The following is a 15,322-nucleotide window of genomic DNA, read 5'->3' as shown; positions in this document are numbered from 1 at the left end:
CCCATAAGGAGAGCCGCCCAGCGCGAAGGAGGGAGCAGCCTGCCGAGGAATGGCGCCACTCACACTTCCCGTGCCGCTGACGACAGCAGAAGCGGACAAAGAAACAAGACGCAGCAAAAAGACACAGAAAACTGACAACCGGGGGAGGGGAGGGGAATTAAATAAATAATAAATCTTAAAAAATAAAAAAATAAAAAATAAAAACCTTTAGCCATATGCTTATTTAAATATAGAATAAATATTTGACCTCTAAGACAGCAAAGACCTCTTTGTCTTGAGCCTGGTTTTTATTATAAAAGGCTCAAACTCTTAATATTTATAATGTCTGAAATTTAATTAGGATTTGAAATAACCACATAAAACATGATTAAGAGTATAGTTCTGCAGTGATGACCCAAAATAATTTGAGATTCTTGGTGTTGCACCATGGTTTTTTGTTTTTCTGCAAACAAATCAACTTTTTAAAAATTATTTTCTTTTTTTTGTAAACATACATAGATCACACAAAATGTTACATTAAAAAATATGAGTTTCCCCTATACCCCCACTCCCTCCCACTCCTCCCACATTATCAGCCTCTTTCATAAGTGTGGCACATTCATTGCATTTGATGAGTACATTTTGGAGCACTGCTACATTGCATGGATTATAGTTTACATTGTAGTTTACACTCTCCCCCAGTCTATTCATTGGGTTATGGCAGGATATATAATGTCCTGCATCTGTGCCTGCATTGTCATTCAGGAAATGCCCCCATATATCACACCTCTTCTTCCCTCTCCCTGCCCTCAGTAACTCCCGTGGCCACTGTCTCCACATCAGTGACATTTTCTTCCATTGCTAGAGTTCATTTGGAATTTGTGCTCCTGAATGTGATGGAGTTGGTCTAAGATGTGACCTCTCTACACATGTCACTGTTACTGAACCTGTGATTGGCGCTGGGGTTGGTATATGCTCAGGAGACTTGAATCTCTGGATTGTCCATGTGCCACCTGGGCTCTGAGCCTGAGTACAGTTGAAACACCTACTCTCTGGTTTGTTGGACTTACCCACATCAGCTAACAGGGAAGTGAGGATGGTCAACCACCACACCAGAGAACTGAGAGAGTCTACAGCTGCAAACAGGAGAATCCTATCCATCAGCCATGTAGGATCTAAATCCCCTCTCAATTTAGAGTTGGATTGGACATCGCCATCCCAGGGTCCTCAGGATGGAGGAATAAAATATGGAGTAGAGTGAAATTACTGGTATTCTATTATAGAAATCAATTTTATTGATACATATCAATAAAGCATGTAATTTATCCAAAGTGTTCAATCAATGATATTTGGTACAATCACATAGTTGTGCGTTCATCACATCAATCATTATTAAAACATTTCCATTATTTCAATAATAATAATAAACAAAAACCAGACAGACAAACAAGAAAATTCCTCACCTCTCAATCTCTCTGTTTCCCCTGCTGTACATAACTGCTATTTCTGGCTATTCTTGCACAATTATTTATTTGTTTATTAAGCAGTTTTATTGAGATATTTTCACATACCATATGATCTATCCAAAGTGCATAATCAATGGCTATTTTTTAGCTTTTAAAAAGTTTTATTGTAAAATTGTAAAATAAATAGAAGAATAGATTGAAAGAAATTACAAAAATTTTAAATCAGAGTACAAGGCCAGGTTAGTTTTTTATTTTTGCTGCTTTGAGGTACTTTTAAAAAATATACTTTTTAATTTTCTAAAAAAGTTACTTAGATTACATAAATGTTACATAAAAAATATAGGGGATTCCTATATGCCCCACAACCTACCCCTCCTACGTTTCCCCACATTGACAACATCCTTTGTTAGTGTTTGTTAAAATTGATGAGCACATTTTGGAGTATTGCCACTGAGCGTGGATTATAGTTTACAATGTAGGTTTACACTCTCTCCCACACAATTTTGTAAGTTATGGCAAGATATATGATGGCCTGTATCTGTCATTGCAGTGTCATTTAGGACAATTCCCAAACCCCCCAAAAGCCCCATGTTATACCTGTTTTTCCCTCTCCCTCCCCTCAGAATCTCCAGTGGCCACTGCCTCCACATCAATGATATAATTTCTTCCATTGCTAGAATCAAAATAAGTCTATAATAAAATATCAGTAAGCTACTCTAGTCTTTTGTTCATTCCCCAATCCTGAGGATTCTGGGATGGTGATGTCCATTCCACTTCTAATTGAGAGGGAGCTTAGAGATTCCATGGGGCAGATGGATGGGACACTCTCTGTTCCTTAGGATGGTCATTGTCAATCATGATCTCCTTGTTAGATGTCCTGGGTGAGTCCAGTGAACTGGAGAGATGTTGCAGCACTGTTGTTGAGATTGAGGGCCCAGGGGGCACATGGACAGCCCAAAGATTGAAGTCTCTTGGATGTTCACCTATCAACTCTAATACTAACCATAGGTTCAAATAGAAGGGGCAGAAGAGCCATGTGTAGGGAAACTGTAACTGAGTGTAACTCTGTCACACTGGGGAGCATAAATTCCAAAGTAGGACCCACTGGCAGGGCACCAAACTCCTGAGCTATCTGCCCTGCCTATGGTGTTTAGATGTCTTTAGAGCCCTCAGGAGCTCTGCTATTTGAGGCAATATTTATTTTGGCAATCAATGAGATCCTGCTGAGACATGCATAAGTGTAACCTCTAGAATGACCTCCTGGCTCACTTTGAAGTCTCTTAGCCATATAAACTTATTTGTCTTTACTTTTTCCCCCTTTTGATCAAGGTCTTTTTCCAGTTGCACTGCTAGTTGGTGCTTGGTAGAAATCCCTTGGTGCCAGGGAGGTTCATCCCCAGGAGTTGTGTCCTATGCTGATGGGAAGGTAATGCATTTATATGCTGAGTTTGGCTTAGAGGCCACTTTTGAGCAACAAGGAGGTTCTCAGGAGGTAACACTTGGGCACCATGTCATACTAGACTAAGTTTCAATTTCAAAAATAAAAGTTCATAAGTACAGTCATCAGTATCAAGGGCCCATCAATGGACCATCCTCCTTCACTAATCACTGTCCCTGTATTTGGGGCATTCTTGCTGTTCCGTTAGGGAATGTGGCAGAGCTCCCCAGGATGGGAATTTGATATTCTTTCAGTTATTTTGTGAATCTCCACCCACTATGGCAAGGCCCCATGAACACTTGAACATATTTATAGGCCTTATAGGTATGCCCCAGGTGACCCTCTTCCCATGCATCCCCCATCACTGACACCCCACACCAGTGATCTTCTCCTCTCACAGTTGTAACCCTTCTGTGACCCAAAATTTCTTCAAAAATGAAGCAAATAAAATAACCAAATATTATTAATAAGAAAATGAAATAATAATAGTTTTAAAAGTAAGAAATAAAATCTAAAAAATTTTTTAAAATTTGGAATAACAAAAAATAATGAGAAAAATATTTTTAAAAAATTTTGGCAGGTCTTTCATCACTGTAAGACTTGTTGTCTTGTATGCGCAGTGACATTTTCTTCAGTTTATTCCCCCAGTTTCTTCATATACCCAACATCCTCCCCCTTTCCCACTTTCCCCTATTAATAACATTTTATATGTGAATGGTACATTTGTTACAATTGATGTACAAATTTTGAAACATTGCCTAGGTTAGAGTTATTATAATCAAATATAAAAAATAGCATAGCAGCAACCATTTATAAGTGTAAATCATAATTCAAATATAATAGAAATTCTAAAAGTTCTAATTTTTAAATTACAGCTCTCTAACTGTTGAACATAATCTCTGAGAATGAAATAAATAATTGGTTTAGTTGTTTAATTTCCATTTAGGCCATATTTCTTTCTAGATAATCAACTTCCTATTTGGGAATTCTTCGCTTCTTCTTGGAATGAATTACAGCAGATATCAATTTGTCAACTCATAATTTTATGAGGCAGAAAATCTCAGAATCTTGTTCAACAGTAGTGATGCTAAATCATTATTGATCCAGATAAATTATTTTAATTAAAGAGTATGAATAAGAAAGAGTTAAAACTGAAGTATCCAAAATTACCTCTTTCTCCAACCCTTCTCAATTAAAAGCAAGTGTTTATTTTGTATGAAAAAAATTACAGAATACTGATCACAGGAACAATTTTCCAGTTGCACTGAGTAATTATTGTTCATATACTATAATGTTGTTATTTAACATTTGTCTGGTCTACTCCAGCTCCTTTTTGGGTTATTATTTGCATGAAATACCTTTTTCCAACCTTTCACTTTTAACCTGGTTGTGTCCTTACGTCTGAGGTGGGTCTCTTGTAGACAACATATAGATGTCTCATATTTTTTTAATCCATTCTATCAGTCTCTGTCTTTTGATTGGGGAGTACAAGCCATTAATATTCAGTGTTACAACTGTAAAGGCATTACTTACTTCATTTACTTCATCCATTTTGACCTTTGGCTTTCTGTTGTCATATCATACTATAGTCTATGTTCTTATTCTTTACTTTACTCTTTCTAATATTCTTCATTTCTAAACTCTTCTCCAAATCTCTCACCCTTGTTTTTTCCTTTCAGACTGCAGCACCCCCTTTAGTATCTCTTGCAAATCTGGTCTTTTGATAACATATTCTATTAGTTTTTGTTTGTCTGTGAAGACTTTGAACTTACTCTCATTTGTGAAGGACAGCTTCGTCAGATAAAGAATTCTCGGCTGGCAGTTTTTCTCTTTCAGTACCTTAAATACATCATACCACTTTTCTTCTCTCCTCTAATGAGAGGTCTATGCTTAATCTTACCAAGTTTCCCTTGTATGCAATGCTTTGCTTTTCTCTTGCTGCTTTCAGAATCCTTTCTTTATCTCTGATATTTATCATTTTGAATAGTAAGTGTCTCAGGCTAGGTCTAATTGGGTTTATTCTGTTTGGGGTGCATTGTCCTTTTTGGATATTGATATTTATGTCCTTCCTAAGGGTTGGGAAGTTTTTAGTCATTATTTCCTTAAATATTCCTTCTGCCCCTCTTCCATTCTCTTCTCCTTCTGGGACACCAGTCATGCAAATGTTTGTGCATTTTGCATTGTCATTCATTTCCCTAAGACTCTTCCATTTTTTCCTTTCTCTTCTCTTTCTGTTCTCCTCTTTTCCAGTTTAGATGTACAGTCTTTGAAATCACTAATTCTGTCTTCAAGCAATTTGCATCTGTTCTTATGTGCCTCTAATGTATTTTAATCTCAATCATCATGTCTTTCATTCCCATAAGGTCTCTTACTTTTCTTTGTAGGTTTTCAAATTGTTCTTTATGCTCTCCCAGTGTCTTCTTAATATCCTTTATTTCTTTTGTCATGTTTTCTTTAAATTCTTCGAAGTGATTTAGGAGAGTTGTGATTATCATTGATTAATTGTCTTAAATTCTGTATCTCTTCAGGATGTTTGGTTTGTTCTTTTGGCTGGGCCATCACTTCCTGGTTCCTAATATGGTTTGTAATTTTTTACTGATGTCTAGGCTTCTCCATATGTTGGTGACTTACGCTGATGGCTAATTTCTCTCTCTTGCCTGTTTTTTTTTTCACAGCTCTTCTTTGATATTTGGTTCAACTTATTCTCAGTCTTTAAAATTGCCCAGCTTAAGTTTTCAAAATCAGGCCAGGGATTCACTAGATTTTCTTCTAGGGGTTGGATACAGAAAGTGAACAGGTTTTGTCCATGCAATTTCCAGATCCGTCAGCAGATGGTGCCAGTCAATGAACCTTTCAACCTTTCAGTTTTGGCTTTCCTATGTTCTTGTGTTGAATCTCCAGATTGGAGGGTCAAAGCTGACTCTGCTGGCTGAATTCACTGAAGAAAAGGACCCAACCTCCCCTCCATTTTTCCTTGAAACAGCTGACAGGGAGGAAGTTATCTGCTCCCCTCTCGGCTGCTTGAGCCAGGTGTTTTACCCCAGCTTAATATCTTGGGGGTGGGGGAGGGGAGCCCTTCTCTGCTGCCACAGGGCCTTGGTAACTCACATTTGTCCTTTCAGCTTCTTCATCTCTCCGTCCCTCATCCTCCTGGGAGTTGCGTAGCCCTCTCCTGGTCTGCTGACCCCCAAAGTAGGTTCTTCTGATGGCTTTTGGCTGTTTTGTTATTGTTTTCCTGTTGTTTGTGTGAGAGCATTCAGCTCTCCTTGTTAGTCTGTCACCATCTTCCCATAATCCCTGGTTTTGATAGAAGCATTCTGAATAACACATCCAGCTTTTCTCCTCTATCTATCTTTTTTGGGAGCTAGGCCAAACAATTTAAGACCAATGTGCAAATAAAGAACCTCTGTTGTTACTCCTGTCAAATGCATATCCCGTTTTGGAAAATGCTGACTGATGAAATTAAAATTACCCTTCACATTTTAAGTTATATTAGCATTAGCAAGCAGGTGGATCATAAGGGGACAGGAAATGAAGACTCTTTTTAGCCTAACCTTTTAAAATTAAAGTTAATTTACTTTGGGCTTTTGCTTTGATGCATGAAAGGATCTGGTTGTAGTTTCTTAAATACTTCAGTTTATCTCTGTTCAGCAGTCATTGTTGAAACCCAAAGTAGTATCACATTTTGCAGAATATTAAAGACAAAATTCTTGCATTCTTTCAGTAGTATAATACATTCTTCTATGAGAGAGCTGATAAAAAAAACAAGTAGTTTGTAGGTGGGTTAATAATTTTAGAGTCCTTTCTCATGTAGCATGTTTAGAATTTAGGGTAATAGTAAAGGTTTGCTGAAGTAGCTATTACCCTAGAAAGATACCTAGACAGAATCTCTCACCTGTTCTTTAAGCCATGCACTTGTCCTTGGAACTGCAGCACTGTCAAGAAAACATTGTTAGGTCAGGCATAGTTTTAACCTGGTAACAGTAGCTGTAATATGCTTTCCAGTCAGGTTCTCAGTTGTCCTCTAGGAAGAAGTGAAGCCAGGTCTTTACCTGTTCTCTTTGGAGCTGGACTAAGGGAAGGTCTTAGTCTCAATTATGGATGTTTGCTAACCTGAAAATTTTGGGCCACTGACTGTCTTGTAGGAATTCTGAAGTTTTCTTTGGAGACAAGGTCTCATCAAAATCTATGGAACAAATTTCTGCTCTTGAAGGTTTTTTTTTTTTTAAGATTTAGTTTATTTTTATTTATTCCCTCCTCTGCCTTGCCACCTGCACTTGTTGTCTGCTCTCTGTGTCCACCTGCTGCGCGCTCCTCTGCATCTGCCTATCTCCTTCTGTTGCGCCATCCCACTGCATCAGTCCCTGGAGGTGCACACATGGGCCGTCAGCAGTCCGTGGGCATGGGCCATTAGCTCTCCGCGGTTGCAGGCCAGCCCTCCTTTACAAGGAGGCCCTGGGATGCGAACCCAGGGCCTCCCACATGGCAAGCGGGAGCCGGACCTCCCTCCATCTCCTTTTGTTGTGTTATCTTGCTGCGCCAGCTTAGCTCTCTGCAGGATGGGCCATCAGCTCTCCACAGCGCAGGCCAGTTTGCCTTTACCATGCAAGGTAGATGGGAGCCTAATCACTTGAACCACATCCATTTCCCTGCTCTTGAGTTTTTGAGAATGAATTTGAGTTATTCTCAAACAAATTAATAGTTTTTAAAAAGTTCTCTTTTGCTCCCTATATTTTCTTTTTTTTTTTAAGGATTTATTTTTTAATTATTTCCCTCCCCCCCCCCATTTGTCTGTTCTCTGTGTCCATTCGCTGTGTGTTCTTCTGTGACCGCTTCTATCCTTATAAGCAGCTCCGGAATCTGTTTCTTTTTGTCGCATCATCTTGTTGTGTCAGCTCTCCGTGTGGGCGGCACCATTTCTGGGTAGGCTGCACCTTCTTTCGCACTGGGTGGCTCTCCTTATGGGGCACACTCCTTGCACGTGGGGCTCACCTACGTGGGGGACACCCCTGCATGGCACGGCACTCCTTGCACGAATCAGCACTGCACATGGGCCAGCTCCACACGGGTCAAGGAGGCCCAGGGTTTGAACCGCGGACCTCCCATGTGGTAGACGGATGCCCTAACCACTGGGCCAGGTCCGCTTCCCTCCCTATATTTTCAAATGGCTAAAGAGAGCAGTGGTATGTGGCTCAAGTGTTACTTTATGACCAAATCCCTGTGGGGCTTTGTGTATTTTAGTCCAGATGATCTGAACACAGTTCAGCTCTACAGTGAGTTGTTTTGCCCCCAGCTTGTTGTCCCCCTCCGTCCCTACCTTCTTTTTCTATCCCTTAGAAATGTTTTTAATAGCCACTTGGAACACTTTATGATGTTAATGTTTTAATGACTTTAAAGCCACTTTCCCAACTTGTGTTTATATCTGGGTGATTATAGTCAGTTTCTATCTGCCTAGGATTCAAAATGTTAGTAAAATAGACATAAACCTTTTCTAGAAAATCTCTAGCTTCCTATCCTGATAGGGTTGTATGGATGGTCACTTCCCTCTCATTTTCCAAATTCACCCATAATCCTAAAAAGTTATCTAAACTTATCTAAAAATAAATCTTCAAATTGAACATTAATATTAGTTACATTTTTTTAGTATATAAAAGATGTGGTCCTAGTCAGAAAGTACTTTATGTGATTTTTCTTTTTATTGTTGTTGGAATTTCTTTTCTTTCATTTTTTTATTAGAGCAATTGTGAGCTTACAGAACAATCATGCCTAATGCTCAGAATTCCCATACATCACCCCTCCACCAAAACCTTACATTATTGTGGAAAATTTGTTACAGATTATGAAAGAACATGATCAGACTATTACCATTAACTATGGTTCATAGCATACACTTGTTATATTTTTCCATACACCCCCTATTAGTCCATCCTCTACCACATGGTTCATGTGTTAGGCAGTCCCGGGCCTTGTACATTCTATCCAAAGTGTACACTCATTGGCTCTCACTTTCATCACAGAGCTCTGCAGTCATAGCCCAGCAAACCTTTTAATGTTTTCCTTAGTCCAAAAAGAAAAAAAATTCTATACTCCTCTATTATTGATAATAGATATAAAAATAGTCTTTGACATTGATTGATATAAGAACATTCTTCTTTGACATTGATGGAAGACTATCACAATAAAGCTGTTAAAAAAAATATGGAATGCTTCACGAATTTGCAGATCATCCTTGCACAGGGGCCATGCTAATCTTCTCTGTATCGTTTCAGTTTTAGTATATGTGCTGCCAAAGCAAGCATTGCTTTTTCATTTTATGGCAAAAGAGAAAGGAAGTTTTGGTCTTCTGAGAACACAAAGAAAAGCTTTATGATAAAACTGATTTGGTAGCATAAACTAGAGAAATAGAGGCCCTACTGAACTGAGTTTTCTTCCTCAAACAAACAACTCTGCTTTTGAAGAATTGAACAAAGCTTTGAGACAATAAGGAAAAGAAGAACTCTTGTATAAAGGAGCCTCAAGTTTCTTAAAGAAATAAAACATAGAAAAAGATTGCCTGAAGTAAAAAAAACCCCCAGCAGACTTGGAGTTGTCCTGGGTGGTGCCCCAGGGACAATTGCTGGATGTTGTATGTCCTCCCATGGCCCACTGGATGGAACGTGGGAAAGTGTGGGCTATGGTGTGGAACACGGGACATGGGGTGCAGCGATGCCCGGAGATGTACTCACCAGACGCAATGGATGTGACATGATGATGGGGGAGAGTGTTATTGTGGGGGGAGTGGTGGGGTGGGGGCGAATGGGGACCTCATATTTTTTTAATGTAATATCTTTTTAAAAAATGAACAAATTGAGTAGAATTTGAAAAAAAACAAAAACAAAAACCCAGCAACCCAAGCATGGGCAAAAGGGAAAGAGTGCAGCTACCTGCCTCATCTCAGCACCATTGATTATTTTCAATTCTTATTGATCATATTGTACTCTTGGAAATTATTAAGGAACAACTGGCTAATATGTTAAGTTTTTCTAGTAAAGAACTGTCAAATGATTTTTATTTCTTATTTTTATTATTTTTTTAAGTACCGGGTCAGATTGAACCCAGGCCATTGTATGTGGGAAGCCAGCAATTAACCACTGAGCTACACTGGCTCCCCTGAGTTGGTTTTTTCATTTGTTTGTTTGTTTTGTTTTGTTTTGTCTTTTGCAGGTACCAGGGATTTAACCTATGACCTTGTACATGGGAAGCAGATGCTCTACCACTTGAGCTACATCTGCTCCCCCCATCAAATGATTTTTGGTTCCTAGTATTTTATTTCAAAATGTTAAATGTTCTCAAAGTATGTGTTTTTCTCCCCCTTTCTTAGATGACATTCCATATTGTTCAAATTTCACAACACACCCCAAAGATTGTCATTTTGGGTGTTTGGTTTTTTTAAAAATTAAAGTAAATCTAAATGAATTTTGTTTTTGAGAATTTCACCACCCACCTTCAGGTAATGGGAGAGACATGGGTATTTTTGTCCTAATTTATAGTTTGGCAGCTCAGAGATTTCTGATGGTGTTTACCGTCTCCCTTCTCATCCTTTCTTCAGGCTTGCCATTATTCTTCCTTACATAATTGAAAGGATGAAAGGAAACAGTAGAAAGAAATCAAGAAGTAAAGGTTTCTAGCAGGGTCCAGCTTGAATATTGCCTTACAGTTTCTGTGCATGTAGAAACTATATCTGTATAATATCTAAAGCCAAGAATAATATCCTTTGCAACTTCACAATGTAAAATCTACTTCCTTTTCTATGTAGCCTGGTATTTATTGATAGTAATTCACTTATCTAATATAGTAAGTTTTCTCTGGCTATTTCTGTTCTAGCCATCCTGTTCTTATATTTTCCCATTCCTTAGGAAGGTGAAGGTGAATGTGTTTAAATAGTACGTTTAAACGCCTAGGTTGGCAAGGTTTATACCTAATTATCTTATTTTGGGGAATTGTTTTTTCCTATTCTACATTTTCACTTTTAAGGGACCTGTTGTACTTCATCCTAAGCACTTTTTTTTTTCAAGGAGGTACAGGTAATTGAACCGCAGACCTCATACATGGGAAGCAGGCACTCGACCACTTGAGCTACATCCACTCCCCTAATCTTTTTTTTTTTTTTAAGATTTATTTATTTATTTATTTATTTATTTATTTCTCTCCCTTCCCTCCATTATCTGCTCTCTGTGTCCATTTGCTCTGTGTTCTTCTGTGTCTGCTTGTATTCTCATTCGGCGGCTCTGGGAACTGATTCTGGGACCTTCTGGAATGGGAGAGAGGTGATCATTCTCTTGTGCCACCTCAGCTCCCTGTTCTGCTGCATCTCTCATTGTCTCTCCTCCATGTATTTTTGTTGTGTCATCTTGCTGCACCAGCTCTCTGCGTGGGCCAGCACTCCTGTACAGGGCAGCACTCCATACAGGCCAGCACTCCACACAGGCCAGAACTCCACATGGGCCAGCTCACTACATGGACCAGTTTGCCCTCAGCAGGAGGCCCTGGGTATTGAACCTTGGGCCGCCTATATGGTAGACAGGAGCCCAGCTGGTTGAGCCACATCTGCTTCCCCACTCCCCTAATCTTAAACATTTATGTTTATTGATCATTTTCCTATCTCCAAACTATATTAAAACTATAATATATACCCTGATATATTTTCAGAGCTAGGCATTCTGTACTAAAAAGCTTAATGGTGGGAAAATTTTCTGAATTTCCCATAACCGCATGTGCATTTGTGAATGATAATCGCTCCTCAGCCTTTCCACTGCTTACAGTGTGGTAGCTTTGCCAAATGTTTGTTAACTTGAACTGGAAACCAAAATATAAAAAAGAATGAGGATGCTAGGCACTGACCTTACTTATTCATGTTTCTGAGAGGTAGGTATGGGTGTTTTGTCTTTGTTTTATTTATTTGGTTTTTTGTTTATTTAAAATTTTTAGAAGGTACTGGGGAGTGAACCTAAGACCTCATATGGTGGGAGGCAAGAACTCAGCTACTGAGCTACATCAGCTCCCCACGTCTTTGTTTTATTTTATTTTATTTTTTGTTATTTTTTTTCTTTATTTTCTTTTAAATGTTACATTAAAAAAATATGAGGTCCCCATATAAGTGACTGACAAACCTTGGATTCAAAATTTTGCCTCCTCAACACATTAAACAGTATTTTATCTGTTAAGCTACAAGTTACTGTGTGGGTACATGCCCTTTCTTGGTAATGAAATCTTTCTTATGCATTTGTACAATGTAACTTTAAAAAGTAAAAAATTGTCTGTTATGATCTTCCATGATTTATCTGTAGATTAAATGGGGGTGGGATTTTTTACCCCAAAAATAAATACTTCTATTTATTAAAACATGAGATTCATATTTATCTCTTTAGTCACTGTGAATAGTTTATAGATAGTCCTAGAAATCTACAGAGTTGTTTTTGTTGTGGTAGCATGCTTAAATAGTCCTCCTTCCTGGTCTGCTCACCGGGTCTGCTGGTTGCCTGTTGCTCTGAGCTGTATTCTGAGATAGCAGAAGGAGGGACAGCTGTACCACCTTATCCATGTCCTGGCAGACACTAAACATGCCCCACCCTGGCATATGTGGTGAGAGGCGATAGTACTGGAGCACCACTTCTGCCCTGATGGTGAACCGTGTACCCCTTCATGCACTGGCAACCTGGATTCTTACAGTACGCTTGTACGGCTTTGGGAGCAAGAGATTTGAATTCTTTGAAAACACAAATCACGTGAGTCAGAAGAGGTACACAAGGGCTGACTACTTGAAACATCCACACAGAAATCTAAGTATAAGTGTATCAGGCAGGGCATAGAAAATAAACCCTTACCCAAATCCAACTGATGGCTCCCTCTGGAGGACATGAAACACGGCGGTTTATGACCAAGAGGACTGCACATTTTGAATGGAGGTGCTGATTTATGCTGCCATTCGCAGTCAGTTGAATTTCTGTCTCAGAATAGAGCTCTTTCTTGGGGAGACTAACAGGCTCTTAATGTAGACTGAGTGACAGTATGGTATTTGGTTAATAGTTTCCTGAGCTAGCCATGTTAGCCAAAATTATTGACTCGGCCTCTCACTGAAAGGCCTAATAATTACCAGGAGAACAAGGGAGGTGTGATGTGTGCCAAAAGTATTGGCATCAGAAATTGGAGCAGACTGTCTGTGGAGAGTCAAAATTTAGGGTTTCTTGCTGACAGCCTTAAGCTTTATAAAATTATATTATTTTTTTTATTATGATGAAGTCTGAATCACTTTAGGGACACTGTAAAGATATTTGATTCTTTTGAAGCCTAGAAAAATGAATTCATCCAAGAATACTAAAGAATAAAGCTTGTTAGATAAAAACATATTGAGATTGGGGAGGAGGGTCTGTTTTACTTCACTGGCTCCATGGGTACCGTTATAATATATCCTTAATATAGAAAAACAAAATAGTTTCTTTAGATTTCTAAGAAGCAAATTCTCGAGTTTGCGATAGAATAGAAATTGCTTAGAAGCTTAGGAGAACATGATGGTACTGCTCCAAAAATCAGAAAAACCAAAGTAAGAGAATAGTTACACAAAATAATATTTTTCTTAATATATGCTGTTTCTCTAGAAATGATTATAACCTTCCTCCTTTTAGCATGTTGTGAGAATGGCTTGTTTATTTTGGGTTTTGAGTTTTAAGACTATTGTTACCAAAATAAAAAGTGTTATATGCTTTTTAAAGTTTTTATTTTTATTTTTTGTTAAAGTTCTATATTCTTATCACCAATAGCCTTTCCAAAAAATGTAAAAATATTTCAGGAATATAAAATTATTCAAAGTATTCCCAACCTATTCTATTGCTTTTCTAGAATTAAGTAGGCTTCTTTAATCAAATTCATGTTTTCCTTTGTCCTTAACCCTTGCCAAAAATAAAATCCTCCTATACCTGCTCACCTATTTTCACTTTATAATTTTCTAGGCACCTTTTCCTGTTTTCAGGAAAAGGTTAAAATTAAGAATAAAGTATTTCCTGCTGACCACCATGTTTGTACTGCCACAGCAGAGTTCTGGGCCAATTTCTTTTGCCATCTGTTCTGAGCATGGTAAGTGGAGATTTCTATAAAATGACAGAGTAGAGAAACTAGATGTTTCATCTGACTTTTTTCTCCCCTCAAAGCATGGTGTATTAGTCAAGGTTTTCTAGGGAGATATATGTAAATAGTATGAGATTTTATAACATTTTCTCATGTGACCTTAGGGATGCATGAGTCCAAATTCCATAGGGCAAGCTGCAAGCCAGGAACTCTGATGAAGATCTGTGATGAGTTCTGCAGTAGACACTGGCTGTCTAAAGTAGAGAGGGGAATTCTGTCTTTGAAAGCTGAAATCACTTCTTCTTCTAAGGCCTTCAACTGATTGGATGAAACATCACTCATTGCTGAAAGCAATCTCCTCAGTTGATTTTAGGTGTAATCAGCCATAGGTGCAATCAACTTACTGATGATTAAAGTCCATGAAATGGTCTTGCATTACAATTGCTTGTAATTGTGTAATGCAAGGACAGTGCTTCCTTGACCAAACAGCAGGGCACCATTACCTGGCCAAATTGTCACACAAACCTAACCATCAGTCTATCCCTTGTCAACCTGGCGGTCATACACATCACTCTAAACCATACATAATCTCTAAATAAAAATAACAGACTTTTTTTTTTCCACTTTACAATTCTCAACTGTCCTGTGTACAGCTGGAAAACACACTAAATCCTTCCACTAAAATAGGGTGCCAGTCCTTGGGTAATATTGATTTTTTTTTTTTTAAGATTTTTTATTTATTTCTCTCCCTTCTCCCCCTCCCCCCAGTTGTCTGCTCTCTGTGTCCATTTGCTGTGTGTTCTTCTGTGACCGCTTCTTTCCTTATCAGTGGCACTGGGAATCTGTGTTTCTTTTTGTTGCATTGTCTTGTTGTGTCAGCTCTCAGTGTGTGCAGCACCATTCTTGGGCAGGCTGCACTTTCTTTCGCACTGGACAGCTCTCCTTACTGGGGGCACTCCTTGCGCGTGGGGCTCCCCTATGCAGGGGACACGCCTTTGTGTCACGGCACTTCTTGTGCATATCAGCATTGCACATGGGCCAGCTCCACACGGGCCAAGGAGGCCTGGGGTTTGAACCGTGGACCTCCCATGTGGTAGGCAGATGCCCTATCCATTGGGCCAAGTCAGCTTCCCAATATTGGCTCTTAAACTGACATCCTTAAATACTACAACATGAAACTAATACAACTTACATCATATGATAAGAGGATAAGATAGGGAAGAAAACAAAGATATTCTTTTTATGTACATATATATTCGTAACAAAACAAGGAAGAAATATTCATGACCATTACAGTCTTTGTTTCTGTAACTGGTCACATGGTCATGGTTGGTATTTA

At 38.7% G+C, this 15,322-nt stretch overlaps 1 protein-coding gene and 1 non-coding gene across 7 annotated transcripts in view; one reads left to right on the top strand and one right to left on the bottom strand.

Annotated features, from left to right (window-relative positions):
* Positions 1–15,322, top strand: part of HECTD4 (HECT domain E3 ubiquitin protein ligase 4) — a 241,111-nt gene that overhangs the window by 33,568 nt on the left and 192,221 nt on the right. The gene's annotated exons all lie outside the window — the stretch shown is intronic.
* LOC111766008 (U6 spliceosomal RNA) lies at positions 9,076–9,178 on the bottom strand. The gene has a single exon (XR_002798179.1). It is a non-coding gene; the product is annotated as a U6 spliceosomal RNA (small nuclear RNA).

The sequence above is a fragment of the Dasypus novemcinctus genome, chromosome 19, assembly GCF_030445035.2.
Source record: "Dasypus novemcinctus isolate mDasNov1 chromosome 19, mDasNov1.1.hap2, whole genome shotgun sequence".
NCBI lineage: Eukaryota > Metazoa > Chordata > Mammalia > Cingulata > Dasypodidae > Dasypus > Dasypus novemcinctus.
This window is presented reverse-complemented; position numbering and strand designations above follow the sequence as displayed.